Here is a 19,210-nt window from a genome sequence, read left to right as displayed (position 1 = left end):
CTAGGAAGCTTCTAGTATTTGCCAAGAGGACGGGGTTGTTTTATAACATGGGTCCTGGTTTTTGATAGAATTTTTCAGTTTGGTCGTTAAAACAAACTTCTGGTAACACTAAAGAAACTGATTGAGTAGTCTATGCGAGGTCCTCGTGGACCGGCCAGTTCTACCCAACCTAACCTAACCATCGTTAAACCTACCAGAACTAAATGGGGTGCGCCTAAGCCTGGCAGATAAGGCCAAATTTCTAGGCGCAGTTTTAGACAAAAAGCTGAACTGGAAGGACAACGTCATTCAGCGACAAAACATTGCATTATATAGAGTAAAGTAGGCAAATATGGACCACCAATCTTTTCTTGGTAAACAATTCACCAAATACATGAGATAATACAATGAAAATAATTTTATTGACTTTAAAAAACAATTCATTTTTATTTTTTATTGCAATAACATAAATCCAAACTCAAAAAATATAAAAAAAATGTAAAAAGTTAAAAATACCCAGAAAGGCGAAAAAAAAAATTAGGGGGTAATATGGACCAGGTAGTTCATATTAGCCGCAGTGTTTACTGTGTACACATGTCGCATATAAATAGATCTTGTTCACAACCAGCACATTCTTCATGGTTCCAATTGTTGCAAGAGACGCATTGAACCCATATCTCACCAGATCGATCGTCCGAATAAAAAGTAGAGCAATATAGGCATTTCGCATCCTCTTTCTCAGCGGCGTTTGCAAATTCTAAAAATTCGTCAGATTCGTCCCGGACGCTATAACTATCATCCAAATCCGAAGAGGATGATGAATTTGTCTTCTTCCTTTTTCCTGAAAAGAAATAAGAAGAAGACGATATTATAAATACTAAATCAAAACCTTTACTTTAATAACTTTACCTGGGCATTTTTCTCTTGCGGAGTTCATTGTTTTCATAACTGATTTGGAAGTGCTGGATTCTTGAATGAAAATAGAGCACGAATGTTTTACTAATTTAATCAAAATTTTTGCTTAAGCAGTCTTACCTGCGAACTTTTCTTTTGCAAAATTAAATTTTTTAATATTTTTCTTGGAGGTGCTGGGCTTATTAGAATGACTATCTTGACGTTTTTTGGTTTCTCTTAGAGGTTTGCTTTCAGCTGCTTTTTCCAACGAAATTTGTAGTGATTTCTTATACGGAGAAGACGTTAATAAAGTCGACTTTCCTGCTGGTCTGCCACGATTAGAACGCTTCGTTTTTTTATAGGAACCGGAGATATTTCCATCGGTGTTATTACCCGAGACGTGGTTTCTGATTCTACTGTGCTTCGTTATTCAGTATTTCTTCGGGTGCTTCGCAAGCGCTTTCACAAATTCGAGGAGGAGAATGTGGTTCTTCCTCATCGGCAGCTAAAAACTCATCATCACGAAATATATGCCTGTTCAGGGGAAATATACCGGTGGTGCGAAATCCATTGATTGCGATTTCCCCACTCTGAACTCGCATATACGCCTTTCCATATAGGTCTGCCATATCGAAGTGCGTCAAAGCTCTGCAATTCGAACGCATCCAAACACGTATTTCTTCCGAAAGATATCTTTTAAGAGGCCCCATGAAAGTTTTATCTAGAGGCTGTATTTTGTGGCTTGAGTGAGGAGGGATGGATACGATAGATACGTGGTTTTCTCTAGCCAAATCAAGAATCTCAATATTTCTTGTATGACTTGAATGACCATCTAAGACGAGCAATATTGGCGAAGCAGCTGATGGTTTGACATGTGTTATGAAGTGCTTAAACCATATTGTAAAAATATATGTTTGCACCCAGCCGGACGGATGACATTCGTATATTGATCCTGGCGGCGCTCCTTTTAATAACAAGTCTGAGCGCTTCTTGCGTGGAAATATAGATAGTGGGTGAACAAATATTCCACTTGCACTCATACAAACAATAGTTGTGATCGTAGATCCCCTCTCTGCAGATGTTAGGCTTCCAATCTGCCTTTTACCCTTCCTTGACAATACTTGGGGTAATTTCAACGGGACGACGCTTATGCCTGTTTCATCAACGTTAAAAACATTGTTGGCTGAATAAATAAAATTATCCATTTCCTTTTCAAGAATATCAAAAAAGGTATTCACATTATCTTTTGTGAAGCCTCGTGCTCTTGCCAAAGAAGTTCCCGTTGGAGAGCGGAACGCTAAATTTGGGTTCCTCTTTAAAAAACCGCGCAGCCAATCTTTACCCGCAAGCTGATTTTCTTTTGAAAATGGGTTCATAATATTATTTTTTTCAGCCAGTTGATAGGCTAAGTACTTAACATCCATTCTGCTTAGTCCAAATAATTTCGAATCCATCGTCAGAACGTAATCCACCAGCATCTTTTCAAAATGTTCTGGAAAAACTGGCTTACGCCCTAGTTTTGTATTTACGACTTCTTCGATTTCGGAATCTTCCTTTAACACCAGCCTTATTAAAGTTGACTTAGGAACATTGTGCAATTTAGCTGCTTTTAAATAACCACAGGTATTAGATCGTACCGCTGTAATCGCTTTTTTCATGTCCTCGGTGTTCCAGTTTTTACGCTTTCCAGGAGCCATATCCTACATTAATAAAATCTTAATGAACTCAAGGATAATAGAGCGAAAAGAGCAAGAATTTTTTCTGCGGGTTATATGGACCACTAGTCCATATTAGCCCCTATAGTGGTAGTCCATATTACCCACAACACGTGCTGTCGAAATAACTGGGTTTAATTCGAACGCTAACGATGTTTAATAAACTATAGCCATTTAAAGTTAGCAAAACATATTTATTAAACGCATGTTATTCGTCCATTTGTTCGTTGCACAATAAATTTTAAATAAAAACGCAAATTCCACTTACTGACATATAATTATCAGCAAACACTATTTCACAAAAAATACTTTTACTCGAATACCCGCACTTGCTGAACGACAAATTCAAACTGAGGAAACTAGCGCGAATAGACAAAGAAATTAAACGAAAATAACGGAGGATGTAACGTCTGAATTTCAAGATAACTGGGTGGACCATATTACCCGCGTGGTCCATATTACCCCCCTTTACTCTACGTGTAAAAAAGCCATTGGCAAAAAATGGGGACTCACCCCAACATATGCAGATTGATTTATACCGCGATTATCCGACCCATACTGTTGTATTGGATAGTCGTATGGTGGCCAGCCTTGAGTAAGGCGCCAAACTAAACTTGTTGGATAAAGTTCACAGATTCAGCATGATAAGCACAAGCGGGGCCCTCAGACCAACGTCTAGCGAAGCTCTTCAGGTCATTCTTGACATCCTACCATTGGATCTAGCTGGTTATCGAGCGGCGGCAACGTCAGCCCTTCGTCTAAGAGAGTTGTCGTATTGGAACAACAAGACCACAGGATACTTAAGTATACTAAACAAATACCGTTTTCTCCCTCTTAGCACGGATCGCTGTGCGACCATAAAAGTTGCGGAAACCAACTTTAAGAAAAACATCCCCAGTAGGGATAACTGGACGGAGTCGGATAGGTGCCTTGCTACTGACAGCAGCATTTCCACATACACGGACAGCTTCAAGCTAAACGGTAGAGCTGGAGGTGCAGTATACTCAGGGGACCTTGACCTCCAGCTCTTAGCTCCAGGCAGAGCACATCCACGTCAAGCCGACGAAAGATAGCTACAAACACCGGGGTGTCGAACATCGAAAGAAACCTGGCCTAAATGAGATCCTAAAAGATCCCGACACCTGTACAACCTAAGAAGGGATACAATTTCCACACTAGTCGGGGCACTAACTGGTCATTGCCTCATAGAAAGGCATTCAGAAAGGTTAGGAGCGCCTTATTGTCGATACTGAAGGAGTTGTAAAGAGGATGAGGAGGAGGAAACGGTGGTTCACCTCATTTGCAACTGCCCAGCACTAAGCGGAGCACGGCAGCGCTTTCTGGGCGCTCCATTTCTTGATAATCTGAGCCAGGTTGTGCAGCATGACGTCAAGGACCTGGTAGCTTTCATCAAGTCCGCAAAATGGTTCGAAGAGGAAAGGTAACGGTGTATTTTCGTGGTATCACAACGGGCCTAATACTACTGGCCTAAGTGTGCTTCGGGCAGCCACCTAAACCTAACCTAACCTAACCATAACTCCTAGATACTTTCTGATATATTTTTCTTGTAGGGTTAAGCATCGGAGCTTAAGCCTAGTCCAGTTAGGGAGTTTATATTTTTTATTAAATAACACTAGATCGGTTTTTTCCGTGTTGGCGGTTTACCTTTCTCCAGATGCCCAGGCATGTACATCCCGAAGTGCCTAATCCACCAGAGACCTGGTTGTTGTTAGGCTTCTGCCGCTTATGATGACTGAAACGACATCTGCATATGTCGTAGGTTTGACAGGTCCTCCGTCGAACCGCCTACGCAATCGGTTTATAACCAGCATCCATAACATTGGTAATAGAACCCTACCCTGCGGCGTTCCTCGGTTTACAGATTTTATTTCGTCGCATGGACCCCAATGCGATGTGATCATTCTGCAGCTTAACATGGAGCCGATCCAGTTTATTAAAGCTACATGAACTATGTCCAGAAAAGCACCTGGGGCATATTTCTAGTGTTCCAAGATTTTATCTATGTTCATGACTACCCTATGCAATGCAATATCGAATATCTTGCCTTTGGCGCAGGCATGTTGCGCTGAAGAAAATAATTCCTCGTTCATATTTGATTTTTTATACACATTTATTAATCTCTCTGGAATTTTGAGCAGAAAATATTTCAAACTAATAGTCTTTCGGATGCAAATGACTGACTTTTCCCGATTTCGATTTGAAGACTACTCGAGCAGTTCTCCAAGACTGCTGGACATGGTTCAGTGTTATGCTATCTTCAAAGATTATTCTTAGTCATTATATCGTTCCACCGACCATCCGCAGAATTGCAGGGAATATCCCATCTGGACCCGGCGATTGAACTTGACAAAAGGTTTCATTGCCCATTCAATTTTGGTATCTATCACCAATCCTGGTACCTCTCGATCCGTGTTAGGATTGTAGACATGGTTACATAACTCTTCCGCTTCATCTCCTGATGGGAAGTGTGTGTTAAGTAGTGCCTCAAGGGACTCTTCACTACTGTGTGAGCATTCCCCGTCGTCCTTTGGATAGGACTTCCATCAGTCTCGCCGTTTCGTTGGAGTATTCTATGTCGGCAAATAACTTCTTCCATAAAACCCGCTTTGACCTGTTGATTTCATGTTTATAGATCCTCATCAGATCTCTGTATTCGTCCCAGCACTCTGGCATCTAATGTATATTCCAAAATATTAAACTCAGATATCTCTGAGGGCGTAATTCCAGGGCAATGTTACATAGCAGACATGCCCAACATCAATATTATACCAGTGGAGACAAGTGGGGGAGAGTTGCAAATTTTTCTCCAGAACCGCTTAAGTTACATTACTAAAACGTTGCATAGCTGCCAATACTGTTAAAGCCAAAGTTTTAACGAAAATTGGAGTATATTAGAAAAAGGAGCATGGAACCTCCCACACAAAACCATTTCTTCATGAGCAAATGTCTGTAACCACTGAATCTGCATGACTGGTGTTCGCTGAATATTGCTACTGTGGGAAGTCTTGCAAAAAGTAGTGTGCACGCATAGAATTATATTATCATAACTATACATATATTACAAGGTAATACAAAAGATATTTTTACTTCATTTAAATTTAGCCCATTCGCATAGCTAAGCCTATTTTTATTAAGTTATTCGCCGATTTCAAGAAAATTGAATTATCATACGTTGACAATTTTGTACAAAAGCTGATATACCAAAAACGAGACTTCGCTATAAATTAACATTAACACTGTATTGTACAAAGCAGTAGAAATTTTGCCAAAATGACTGCGGCACATCTAAAATAAAAAGAAATTGTATGTCCAATGTAGAGAAATCTGCATGCAAGCTTAAATTTGCATATCCCCTATCTAAGAAATTAGATTGGTCGAATCTGTGACCCCTGGCGATACTAGTTTATACAAATCAAGTGCATTATCAATCTTGTCATTAACTGTGCCAAAGTTGAGCGTATATGTATTTATGTTCGACCGGGTCAAATTGTATGGATGGATGTTTTTTCATCAGGAGTAATCAAACGTAATCTACAGATGATTCTAAGAAAAATTGCTGAAAACACCATAGCTCTAAGTCCGATTTCGAGTCCTCCACTTTTGCAAAATAGATATTTTGCCATATGAATGTAGCGTTTGGCCAAAAAATCTTCATAGCTGCTGATAGAATTATAGGAAAAATATCATATTGGGCTTACTTTAAAGGTATTTTACGTACATTTCAAAATCTGTATTAATATCCAGCTATGGAAAAAAATTTGATCCGCTCTAATGTATGTATATGTACAATTGAATGTACTGAAAAACTAATGTTCACTTTACACCAATTATAGTATATTAAACATTGGACTTAATTATTCCATTGTAAGTACGTGAAGAAAATGCAAAAATGTGCATAGAAAAGTGACTATATTTGTTTCAAAACTTCCTTTCAAATACTCCTCACGTTGAAGAGTATACATACGCCAGAATTTATGGTTTTCCATACACTTCATATTATGTACTGTGCCTACATATATATATTAAAACAAACAATGAGCTAAATGGTTTCATTTTGTGTTTCCCTAACTTAACTAGTGTTGATAGATGCAAAGCGATAGTTATGTAGAATGAGGCACGACACGTGTATTATCGCTTTGCACTTGAAGTGCCTTTCTCTGGCATTTTGCAACTTGGATAGACATACGTCGCAAGTTTACCATTTAACACAAAATAAGGCGTACAGAGTTAAGGACTATTTGACCATCCTGCCTTACCTTATCCTCATTGTTATTGTTGTCTGTGGTGTTTATTTGCGACCCAGGTGCAGTAATGTAAATTGTAAAGCAATAGTTGACGATAAGTAGCATCGACATGTTTCGTGTGCTTGACCTTATTGTTCGTAATACATTTTTTAAGGCTTGCCACAGGCGATATGGCATATGGTGCATGACGCTTGCATCAGTGCGTCTCTTCAACATCTCGTTTGGAATTTTTACGTAACAATAACTCAAAGTGCTGCAGCACCAATACGCCGCATCGTTCTATGCGCGGCTTGCGAACCTTTGTGGCCATGAAGTTAAAAAATAAACACTGACTTGGGGCAATGTGGAGATGGTATATACTCAGCCGTCAGCTCATTCTTTTGCCCAAACTAAACCACAAAAGGAAAATGGTAAATGCATCCACGCATTGTGGCAAACCACAGCGGTATCAGTGACTATGACATGTTACCTCTTTGGATCGTTGGTTGCCATTGCTGTAGATTAATCTCATAAAATAATCACACGTGTAACTGGAAGCGTTGTAAAATTGCATTGAATACTATATGCCACATGCCACATACCACGTACACACATCATACCCCATCCATATATATATGTGGTATGTATGTATACACGGGCGTATTAAAGATTTACGAGGCTCGGGAGTGAAATGAATATGGGACCCACCTAAGGGGAGCAAAATATGATCTTTTTTTTAATAAATAAAAATTGTTATAATTATTTTTATAATTTATTCTCGCAAATATTTTTTCTTTGGTACTTATGTATTAAAAACTATAAATTATTATACAATTAAAAATATTTTTTTCTTTTTATTGCAGTTTTGGTTCATTTATCCTGTATACTAAACTAAATTAATATATAACATTCAATCTACTCCGGTAAACAAACTTAAACATTCCTTTTTTTTTATCCAAGAATACAAATTGCACATTCGCTTGTTAAAAATCGCTATAGCTATTTTCACTGATAGTTCAAAATCGCCATATCGTCCATCACTAGTACGAACTTCGTCATTTCGTCTTTCGTTGTTTTTCCGCGAAAATAAACATTAAACAAGTATCGAGTCATGACGGAACGATACAAGGTGGCAGCATGGTGTCATACCAACGAACATAAATAAAAATTCCATGTACTTTGTTTTTGTAAATTACAAATGTCAAAATCGTACTTCGTGGGAAGTTGGTATATCAAATCAAATAAAACAAGTAAGGAAGGCTAAGTTCGGGTGTCACCGAACATTACATACTCAGTTGAGAGCTATGGAGACAAAATAAGGAAAATCACCATGTAGGAAAATGAACCTAGGGTAACCCTGGAATGTGGTTGTATGACATGTGTATCAAATGGAAGGTATTAAAGAGTATTTTAAGAGAGAGTAGGCCATAGTTCTATGGACGGACGCCATTTAGGGATATCGCCATAAAGGTGGACCAGGGCTGACTCTAGAATTTGTTTGTACGATATGGGTATCAAATGAAAGGTGTTACTGAGCATTTTAAGAGGGAGTGGGCCTTAGGTCTATCGGTGGACGCCTTTTCGAGATATCGCCATTAAGGTGGACCAGGGATGACTCTAGAATGTGTTTGTACGATATGGGTATCAAATGAAAGGTGGTAATGAGTATTTTAAAAGGGAATGGGCTTTACTTCTATAGGTGAACGCCTTTTCGAGAAATCGCCATAAAGGTGGACCAGGGGTGACTCTAGAATATGTTTGTACGATATGGGTATCAAATGAAAGCTGTTAATGAGTATTTTGAAAAGGAGTGATCCTTAGTTCCATAGGTGGACGCCGTTTCGAGATATCGCCATAAAGGTGGACCAGGGGTGTCTCTAGAATGTGTTTGTACGATATGGGAATCAAATGAAAGGTGTTAATGAGCATTTTAAGAGGGAGTGGGCATTAGGTCTATAGGTGGACGCCTTTTCGAGATATCGCCATTAGGGTGGGCCAGAGGTGACTCTAGAATGTTTGTACGATATGGGTATCAAACGAAAGGTGTTACTGAGCATTTTAAGAGGGAGTGGGCATGAGGTCTATAGGTGGACGCCTTTTCGACATATCGCCATTAGGGTGGGCCAGCGGTGACTCTAGAATGTGTTTGTACGATATGGATATCAAATTAAAGGTATTAATGAGGGTTTTAAAAGCGAGTGGCCCTTAGATGTATATGTGAAGGCGTTCTCGCGATATCGACCAAAATGTGGACCAGGTGATCCAGAAAATCATCTGTCGGATACTGCTAATTTATTTATATATGCAATACCACTAACAGTATTCCTGCCAAGATTCCAAGGGCTGTTGATTTCGCCTTGTAGAACTTTTTCATTTTCTTCTACTTAATATGGTAGGTGTCACACCCATTTTACAAAGTTTTTTCCAAAGTTATATTTTGCGTCAATAAACCAATCCAGTTACCATGTTTCATCCCTTTTTTCGTATTTGGTATAGAATTATGGAATTTTTTCATTTTTCGTAATTTTCGATATCGATAAAGTGGGCGTGGTTATGGTCGGATTTCGGCAATTTTTTATACCAAGATAAAGTGAGTTCAGATAAGTACGTGGGATAAGTTTAGTAAAGATATATCGGTTTTTGCTCAAGTTATTGTGTTAACGGCCGAGCGGTAGGACAGACGGTGGACTGCGTATAAAAACTGGGCGTGGCTTCCACCGATTTCGCCCATTTTCACAGAGAACAGTTACCGTCATAGAATCTATGCCCCTACCAAATTTGAGAAGGATTCGTAAATTTTTGTTCGACCGTTTTGAAATTTTCTTTTATTTTTGCATTTTGTTGCATCATATCATTACTGGAGTTGAATTTTGACTTAATTTACTTATATACAGTAAAGATATTAAACTTTTTGTTAAAATTTGAATTAAAAAAAATTTTTTTTTAAAAAGTGGGCGTGTTCTTCATCCAATTTTGCTAATTTTTATTTAGCGCATATATAGTAATAGTAGTAACGTTCCTGCCAAATTTCATCATGATATCTTCAACGACTGCCAAATTACAGCTTGCAAAACTTTTAAATTACCTTCTTGTAAAAGTGGGCGGTGCCGCACCCATTGTCCAAAATCTTACAAATTTTCTATTCTGCGTCACAACGTCAACCCATCTACCAAGTTTCATCGCTTTAACCGCCTTTGGCTATGAATTATCGCATTTTTTCGGTTTTTCGAAATTTTCGATATCGAAAAAGTGGGCGTGGTTATAGTCCGATATCGTTCATTTTAAATAGCGATCTGAGATGAGTGCCCAGGAATCTACGTACCAAATTTCATCAAGATACCTCAAAATTTACTCAAGTTATCGTGTTAACGGACTGACGGACGGACGGACGGACATGGCTCAATCCAATTTTTTTTCGATACTGATGATTTTTATATATGGAAGTCTATATCTATCTCGATTCCTTTATACCTGTACAACCAACCGTTATCCAATCAAAGTTAATATACTCTGTGAGCTCTGCTCAACTGAGTATAAAAAGTCTATAATCAGCTGTCCCATGCTGCCACCTTGTATCGTTCCGCCATGCATCGCGTGGTGCCCGCTCGCCGAATGGCGGCGCCTTCTGAAGCGCCGCAACTATGGCGTTTTTCGCGAACTAAAACATCCATCGACGTTCGACCGGCTTCTGCAGTAAACCTCCAAGTTCCATCAATAGTGTTTTTGTGATAATCTAAGCAAGTGGGTTCATATTACAATGAGTATGTGTCATGATATACTTACTATAGTCCGAACTCTGAACGTGGTTGCTTATATTATCTTATTCTTAACGAGTGCGTGTATTCTTTTCCATATTACTATTGTATATATATTTTGAGGTGCAAAAAAAGTATGTGTACGCAAATACGTAATATGATATTATTTATTCGAGCTCGCGGGGCCCTCCCGATGCTATAGCCCCTGTTAGGTCCTCCTTTAATCCACCCCTGTATGTATAGCGTTAGTTAAAATAAGGGTTCTGTCCGAGCTGGCGGTGTTGGTGCTAAAAGGGCAGTGAGAATTTTACTTAAGGCGACCACAAATACCACGATGTGTTCCACCTGCCACGGAGATTTGCAATGTTATTGGTATTGTTGGTTTTACTGTAATGCATTTTTATAATCAGCGTGCTTTGCGCACAGAGCATATTAACTTTATAAACGATATAGACCTCCATATATCAAAATCATCAGTATCGAAAAAAAATTTGATTGAGCCATGTCCGTCCGTCTGTCCGTCTATCCGTTAACACGATGTTGAGTAAATTTTGAGGTGTCTTGATGAAATATGGTATGAAGGTTCCTGGGCACTCATCTCAAATCGTTTAAAATGAACGAAATCGGACTATAACCACGCCCACTTTTTCGATATCGAAATTTCGAAAAACTGAAAAAGTGCGATAATTCATTACCAAAGACGGCTAAAGCGATGAAACTCGGTACGTGGTTTGACCATATGACACAGAATAGAAAATTAGTAAAAATTTGGACAATGGGAGTGGCAGCGGCCACTTTTAAAAGAAGATAATATAAAAGTTTTACAAGCTGTGATTTGGCAGTCGTTGAAGATATAATGATGAAATTTGGCTCGAACGTTACTCCTATTACTATATGTGTGCTAAATAAAAATTAGCAAAATCGGATGAAGAGCACGCTCACTTTTAAAAAAAAATATTTTTAAAATCAAATTTTAACAAAAAATATCTTATACCTCTAATCTCTTACTTATATCTTTACAGTATATAACTAAGTTATGTCAACATTCAACTCCAGTAATGACATGGTGCAATAAAATACAAAAATAAAAGAAAATTTCAAAATGGGCGTGGCTCCGCCCTTTTTCATTTAATTTGTCTAGAATACTTTTAATGCCACAAGTCGAACAAAAATTTACCAATCCTTGTGAAATTTGGTAGGGGCTTAGATTCTAGGACGATAACTGTTCTCTGTGAAAATTGGCGAAATCGGTTGAAGCCACGCCCAGTTTTTATACACAGCCGGCCGTCTGTCCTTCCGTTCGGCCGGTCGGCCGTTAACACGATAACTTGAGCAAAAATCGATATATCTTTACTAAACTTAGTTCACGTACTTATTTTAAATCGCTTTATCTTGGTATAAAAAATGACCGAAATCCGACTATGACTATGCCCAATTTTTCGATATCGAAAATTACGAAAAATGGAAAAAAAAATGCCATAATTATATACCAAATTTGAAAAAAGGGATGAAACATGGTAATTCGATTGGTTTATTGACGCAAAATATAACTTAAGAAAAAACTTTGTAAAATGGGTGTGACACCTACCACATTAAGTAGAAGAAAATGAAAAAGCCCTGCCGGGCGAAATCAAAAGCCACTGCTCTTGGTATTACATATATAAATAAATTAGCGGTACCCGACAGCTGATGTTTTGGGTCACCCTGCTCCACATTTTGTTCTATATAACGAAAACGCCTTCACATATAAACCTAAGGGCGACTCCCTTTTAAAACCCTCATTAATACCTTTAATTTGATACCCATATCGTACAAACGCATTCTAGAGTCACCCCTGGTCCACCTTTATAGCGATATCTCGAAAAGGCGTCCACCTATAGAACTAAGGCCCACTTCCTTTTAAAATACTCATTAGCACCTTTCATTTGATACCCATATCGTACAAACACATTCTAGAGTCACCCCTGGTCCACCTTTATAGCGATATCCAGAAATGGCGTCCACCTATAGAACTACGGCCCACTCCCTTTTAAAAAACTCTTTAATACCTTCCATTTGATATCCATGTCATACAAACACATTCCAGGGTTACCCTAGGTTCACTTTCCTACTTGGTGATTTTCCCTTTTTTGTCTCCAAAGCTCTCAGCTGATTATGTAATGTTCGGTTACACCCGAACTTAGCCTTCCTTACTTGTTTGTTTTTCCTTTTATTAAGACTTCAGTACAAATCGTGAACTGCCATCGAATGAGCCTCACTAGTGCGCTAACTTCGCCTTTGTTGGCGCACCACACACGACTGACTTGTTTACCTTTCGACTTTAGTCGCCTTCTTCTGTGACCGGTGTTGCATGCTGCCACTGGAAGTGAAAGGCAATGCGGCAGTGCTTCTGTTGCCACTTTGGTTGCGGCTGTTCTGTTTCAATCTTTCCCCACTAGGGAATCGGAATTTGTTTTACACTGGGTCATTTGTGTTGGGAAACAAACGACTGCAACAATGCTCTTTAAATACAACAATATTTTACCTTCAGAGCGTTTTTACTGTACATATATAAGACCTAAAGAATTCGCATTAATGACGAGTACATATCGGCAAGTTTGTATATCGAAAGAACAGAACTTCTGCCAAATATCTTATTGCGATCTAAATACATTTACTAATACATGTTCAGGTAAATTCCCAACTTTCATACCGCAATGGTTGAAATTAAGTCTGTTTCGTTCATTGTTACAACTTCTCTCTAAATACTGACTTTTGTACAAACACATTAGTGTTCCATCACAAACAATTTGATTTTTACACTCTAACTTTTTATACCCAAAGTGTACTTGTACACAAGGGTATTATAACTTTGATTGGATAACGGTAGTACGTAATTTATGCCATTCTTGATCGAGATAGATATAAATTTCCATCAGAATCGAAAATAGATTGATTTAGCCATATCCGTCCGTCCATTAACGCGATACCTTGAGTATATTTTGGCATCTTTGGGAAATTTGGTATACTGTCTTATCTACGCTCAGATAAGATCCCATCAAAATGAATGAAATTGCACGATAATCACTTATTCGATATCGAAAACTTCATATATAAACTCATGAAACTTGATTCTTGGGTTGACCTAATGAAAAATGGTAAAAATGCCAAACTCAATACGAAATATTGATAAATTGACAAAACATGATATTGTGACGAATATTAGCAACACTAAAGGATACTATCATCTCTAAGCCGATACTAAGCAGTCACTGGTATATACATAAACAAATCAATCATTATATCTACATATATACACATACAAGCAGCGGAGAAGCAGAGAGATACGCACAAACACATGCGTATACATATATGAGATACAAAAGTATGCAATCATTGGTGGAAGTTTTACTCACATCTACACGCGCATATTGCTATGCGTGAAGCTATAAACGTGCATCTGTAGTTTATAGCTGGTAATTTTATAGCTGGTAAACAAGTAGCAAATTCTAGAAGAGTAAATGCCTAGAAGCATGCGAACGAGACATCAGAGAGTATAAAAGGGGTTAAAGCTGAGTAAGCAGTGATCAGTTTGATTTAAGCACGCTATCAGTTACGAAGTGAAGTTTAATTGCTCTTAAAGTAGTCTAAAAAGACCATTTTGTAATACAGAATATTGGAGTGTTTTATTCAACTGTTTAGCGATACGAACGTTAGTAGAATGTGTAAAATAAGTGGAGTTTTCCTAAATCCCTTACAATATGTTGCTCGACTTTTAACGAAAAATAGAATCTTGGAAAAATTTTGAATAATCGGCGGGGCACCGCCCACATATAGACGAGGAAAATTTTGCAATCCGTAAATTAAATGCCATTGAGGATTTGGCATGGAGGTTTTTTTTTTTTTTTTTTTTTTTTTTTTTTTTTTTTTTTTTGCGGGGAGGCTGAAAAATGCCTAATGCACCATAATTGCTGCCGTCGCAGCAACCGTGTGTCCGTAGACTAAAAAACAGCCCCGTTCTGGAACCGTCGCCCACCCCGGCACCACTTTCGCATTACTTCAGGGTGGCGTTCCATATTTCTCATTTTTTAAGAGCCTACTGTTGTCCCTGCGTCCAGGTTCCCGCTATTTGCTCTGAGTGTCCATTTAATCACCACTGCTTCGCATGCGCATTTCTCTGCGCTCCCTCTCAGCATCCATCAGGCGTGTCATTACTATAAATGCCATTTTGCTCACTGCAGTCCAGCATTCTTTCCTGCTGCACATATGTGAAACTAAATTTCTCGTGGTAGGTTCCTCCCCAAAGACTCCATGCAAGGTGAGTCTTTCTTCGTGGAAACGGGGGCAGTAGAACATGACGTGTTCTGCGTTTTCTAACTCTGTGGTACACATTGGGCAATGAGGATCTTCCTCTATCCTACGCTTCCATAAATACTCTTTGAAACCGCCATGTCCACTCATTATTTGCGTGAGATGGTAGTTCAGTTCGCCGTGCTTCCGCTCATTCCATTGAGCTACGTTCCAAACTAGTGTGAAAGTCCAACGCCCTTTGCTCGAGGCCTCCCACCGTTCTTGCCACTTAGCTATTGTTTGTATCCTTGCTCTTTTCTTGCCTTCTTCAGATGGTCGCTCGATATTAGTGTTATACAGATCGGCCATTTCGCTTGCCAGTAAGTCCACTGGGATTTTCCGGGTTAGAACCAGGATCGCGTCGTCGGACACCGTCCGATAAGCACTTGCTATTCTTAAAGAAGCAAGTCGGTACGCTGCTAATATATATTTTTGATGGGTCTGTTTAGATCCATACCACACTGGTGCTGCGTATAGTATTATTGAGCTGGTTACTGTGGACAATAGCTGACGTATAGCTTCGCTCGGACCACCAATGTTAGGCATTATTCGCATAAGTGATCCATTAACTTTGGTAATTTTCTCCCCCACCGCTCTGAAGTGCTCTTTGAAAGTTAACTTAAAGTCAATGTGCACTCCTAAGTATTTTAAGGAATCCTTTGAGGTGATTTGATGATCCCCGACAGTTAAGACTAACTCGTTCGCCGACCGTTTGGAGCTTACTAATACCACTTCCGTCTTTTGGCTAGCCAACTCCAGTCCTGTATTGGTCAGCCATTCCTTTATTCTTGCTACGGCGTCATTACATAATGCTTGAAGCAGGTCCAGTTTCTTGGCCACTACTACCACTGCAATATCATCAGCATATCCCACAATTTGCGTGTTTTCTGGTAGATCAATCTTTAGCACCCCGTCATACATTACATTCCAAAGCGTTGGACCGAGAACAGATCCCTGTGGGACGCCTCCTGTGATTTTGTACTCTTTAGCTCCTTGATCCGTGTCAAAAAGAAGTACTCTGTCTTTAAGATAGCTACCTATAATTCTGCGTAAGTAAGCTGGAGTGCCGAAGCTTTGCAGCGCTGCCATTATCTGCATCCAGTTCGCAGTGTTAAAAGCATTCTTGATGTCCAACATAATCAGTGCACAGAACTTCCTTTTATTTTGGCCTCCAGAGATAGCTTCTCTAGCTATATTGACGACTGTTTGTATTGCATCTACGGTGGATCTTGATTTGCGAAATCCATATTGACTATTCGATAAGCCACCTGGTCTTTCTAGAGTCAGCTGTAGGCGCTCACTAATTATACGCTCGAAAATCTTCCCTAGGGAATCCAGCATACAAAGTGGCCTATATGAGGATGGTTGGTCCGGCTGTTTACCACGTTTCAGCAATAGGACAAGTCTTTGTCGTTTCCACGGGCGAGGGAACACGCCTTCTTGCATACAGGCATTAAAAAGATCAGTAAATAATGTAGCCCTAGTTGTAATCGCGGCTTTAAGGGCTATGTTTGGTACTTCGTCGGGTCCTGGGGATTTGTTATCAGCAACTCTTTTTGCAGCGTCCAGCACCTCTTGCTCTGTAATTTGCGGAATTTCCGTACTTTCTAGATCCTCGCTTGGATAAGTCCAGCGATCTTGCGCCGGGAAAAGTGTTTCAACAATAATATTCATCAGTATCGGGCACGTAGGTTGCTGTGATATCGGTCCTTTAACTTTGGCCATCACAGTTCTGTAGGCTGATCCCCAAGGATCTAGGTCGACATTATCCAGCAATTCCCTAAAGCATAACTTCTTGCTCTTTTTTATGGCATTTTTAAGTGCCTTTCTTTGTGCGACATAGGTGCTGTGTAGCTCTGCATATCGTGGTGATGAGCGTGCCCTCTGCGCTATTCTTCGTGCTTTGTGGCATTTTCTACGCTCTTCCGCAATTTCGTCATTCCACCAATATACCGGAGTGCGCTGTGCTTTTCCGCGACTTCTGGGCATGGCAGCATCACATGCCATACATAGCAACTTAGTGATTTGAACCGACTGGTCTTCCGCATGCGATTCTCGTACTATGGCGTCCTTCCAGATAATGTCAAATATTTGTGGGTCGAAAAGGTGCTGTTTCCATTTCCTACTTTGTCGATGTCTTGCTGCTACCGTTCGTGGAGTTTCGAGCAGCTCTACGCTAATAGCTTTATGGTCGCTGTGTGTGTAGACGTTGCTTATGGACCATTTTGCTCGTCTTGCTATTTCGCTGCTAGCGAAGGTGAGATCTATAATGGATCGTCTGGTACCTGTATCGAAGGTATATATCCCTGGTTCATTTAGGAGTTCTAGCCTCAAAGAAGTAAGACTTTCGAGGAGAACTCTCCCTCTTTCGTTGGTTCGTCTACTTCCCCACACAGATGACCATGCATTGAAGTCTCCACACACTAAAAGCGGGTGTTTACCTCGTGCTTCAATGGTGATCCCGTATATCATGTCTTCGAACTCGGCGATGGTCATGCTCGGAGGGCATGGAGGTTGTCCTTTCTGTTATATACACACCTTGCTTAAATAAAAAATTTAACACCCTTGTGGTATGTAACTAAACTAAGGTGATATTTCACTTCAGTAGTGATGTGACTGAAATTATTTTGCTGTCTCGATTATACCTTTTAAATCTCTTCAAAGCCTTTTCTTCCGGCAGTGGGCATTGAAACCACACGCTTGCGATGCCTAACCTGTTGACAAATACATTCAGTTGTTGTTTTGCGACTTTCCCCAATTTCCTTCTTGCAAAGACTTGTTCTCTGGACAGTCATAAGCACTGATAAAATTCAGCACGGCGTCTACTGACCACACCCACAATAAAGAAAAGATTGACGACAACCATAGCCAAGCATTGCCTACTTCATTACTTTGAACGCGGCAGCCACAACTACCAAATTATAGCAAACAGTAGCGAAAAACTAAAAAAAAAAATTTATAATGGTTAAAAAACATCCAAAAGATTGATTCTATTATTTTTTTATTATCTGCTATTTACTTCTATTTTATTTTTATTGCCAACATAAAAATGGCGCCACACACTATCGCTACCCAAAAATAGAATATGGCTTAATCTGGCTACCATGCAGGCGCGGACCAACGGGGGGAGGGACATTTGTATATGTATAAAATAATATACAATATGTATAAAAATAATTTGACAGGTGTCGCTTTGTAGCCGCCGTCGTGAATGTAATTAGGCCTTTGCTACGAATATTAGCTCGTCCGAAACGTATGCTTGTTGTTGGCGGTTTTTTAAAAGCTGGTTTGATTACTTCCCTTTCATCATCATCATTTCATCATCATTTATTTATTAGTTATTAGTTTTAATACATTAGCACATTAAGATTAAAATCTTTTATTGCGCAATACAAACATAAAACTTATGTATATGAAAATACTTATATAAAAATTAAAAATATGAGATAGACAAATCTATAAAAACGGTGTTAGTTTTAATACATTAGTACATTAAGATTAAAATCTTTTATTGCGCAATACAAACATAAAACTTATGTATATAAAAATACTTATACAAAAATTAAAAATATGAAATAGACAAATTTATAAAAACTGTGTTAGTTTTAATACATTAGCCCACCAAGATTAAAATCCTTTATTGCGCAATACAAACATAAAACTTATGTATATGAAAATACTTATATAAAAATTAAAAATATAAGATACACAAATTTATAAAAACCGTGTTATGCAGTTTGATCACTAAAATAGTCAAATATAAGATTTTTAAAATTATTTTCTCTCATTGAGTTCCTTAAAGACTGTGGAATGGAGTTCCATAGCCTAACGCCGTTAACAAAGAAAAGCTTGGAAGAGATTAAATAATTAAACTTTGGAAGAATAAAATTAGAGGAGCGTGTGCTTTTGGAAAACGTAAGCTTATCGTACAAATAACCCGGCTTTTTGTAAACTTGCAATTTAAACATAAAAATGCAATTACGCGCTTTGATAAAATTTATTAAGTCACATCCAAGAATTGAGTTTCTCAACGTAGATAAGTGAGAAAATTTCTTTAAACCGTGTACATATCTAGTAGCGTGGTTGAAAGCAACACTGAGCTTATGAAGGGAGACAGCGTCTAAATGGCTATAAACGACCTCAAAGTAGGTTATGTAAGGTACAATAAGACACAGAATAAGCTTTTTCTTTGTATCAGAAGGTACGAAAATTGATTACACCCTAAGACACCGCAATGTGTAATAGATTTTACCCACAACTTGATTGAAGTGGTCTTCGCAGGACAACTTAGAGT

General features: G+C 38.8%; 1 long non-coding RNA gene across 1 annotated transcript; it reads right to left on the bottom strand.

The window, feature by feature from the left end:
- Window positions 1-680: 680 nt before the first annotated feature.
- On the bottom strand, window positions 681-1,709 carry LOC137246551 (uncharacterized). Its single transcript, XR_010951549.1, has 3 exons — window positions 1,015-1,709; window positions 889-948; window positions 681-820 (listed from the first exon to the last, which is right to left on the bottom strand). It is a non-coding gene; the product is annotated as an uncharacterized lncRNA (long non-coding RNA).
- Window positions 1,710-19,210: the final 17,501 nt, after the last annotated feature.

The sequence above is a fragment of the Eurosta solidaginis genome, chromosome 3, assembly GCF_040869045.1.
Source record: "Eurosta solidaginis isolate ZX-2024a chromosome 3, ASM4086904v1, whole genome shotgun sequence".
Lineage (NCBI taxonomy): Eukaryota > Metazoa > Arthropoda > Insecta > Diptera > Tephritidae > Eurosta > Eurosta solidaginis.
This window is presented reverse-complemented; position numbering and strand designations above follow the sequence as displayed.